Genomic DNA, 1,142 nt, shown 5'->3' with positions numbered 1-1,142 from the left:
TCTGACCTCATACCAGGTCACAAAGCGGCTGCTCTGTCCCAAGGAGTCATATCTGCATTCTAGGCAAAGAAAGGAAGGGGCAAAAGCCAAAAGGCTTTCAGAGAGAGCTTACCTTTTTATTTAAGGAGGAAGCTCTCCTCAGAAAATTCAACCTGGGCGAAGTTCAGTGGCTCACACCTGTAATCCAAGCACTCTGGGAGGCTGAGGTGGGTGGATTGAGCTCAAGAGTTCCAGACCAGCCTGAGCAGGGGGGAGACCCGATCTCTACTAAGAATAGAAAAACTAGCTGGGCATGGTGGTGCATGTCAGTACTCCCAGGTACTCAGGAGGCTGAGGCAAGAAGATTCTTAAGCCCAAGAGTTTAAGGTTGCTGTGAGCTGATGACACCAGGGCAGTCTACCCAGGGTGACAGAGTGAAACTTTGTCTCTAAAAAAAAAAGAAAAAAAGAAAAAGAAAAGAACACTTAACCTGTGTTTTATTGGCCAGATCTGTGCTACTTGGCCACCCCAGTAGGAAAGAAGGCTAGGAACTTCAGAGTTCTGTTTTCTAGCTTTGATAATGAAAAAGGCGAGGGAAAGTGAATTAGTTGGGCATTGAGCAAACCAATTTATATATTACATGTACAAATAACCTACCCATCACTCTGCCAAATTACAGTAAGCAGATAAAGTACAACTGGCTCCCACTGAACAAGTTTCAATGACCCCTATATAAGCTCCACCCCTGATTCAACTAACTACTTGACCTTTGAATTATTTCCCCCAAAAGATAGATTTTCTGCAAGATAAAGAGGGTGAAATTCTGCAGGCCCCTGGAGCAGACTCCCAGATGCCAACATTCTCCATCACCCATAACCTGACCCCTTGTGAGACATACCTTAATCGGAGAGATGGATTTGATACAGCTTCTCCAGCTCTCCCCGCAAGACATCTGTAAAAAATTCCTTTCTTCCTTGACAGTTCTCACCTCAATACCTAAATCTCTGTGCAACAAGTATCTGCTCTGCACCAACCCCCCCTTGGGTTTCAACAACACAAGTTACTATCATAGCCAGAGGGGTCACAAGATCTAGTCCCTTCTTTTTGGCCTTATATCTCTGCTCTCTGGAGCCAAACATGGTTTTTTGCTATTATCCAACATG

Source organism: Otolemur garnettii, unplaced genomic scaffold (genome assembly GCF_000181295.1).
Source record: "Otolemur garnettii isolate 467f Iridium unplaced genomic scaffold, OtoGar3 scaffold00103, whole genome shotgun sequence".
In the NCBI taxonomy this organism is placed as follows: domain Eukaryota; kingdom Metazoa; phylum Chordata; class Mammalia; order Primates; family Galagidae; genus Otolemur; species Otolemur garnettii.
Note: the sequence above shows the minus strand (reverse complement) of the source record.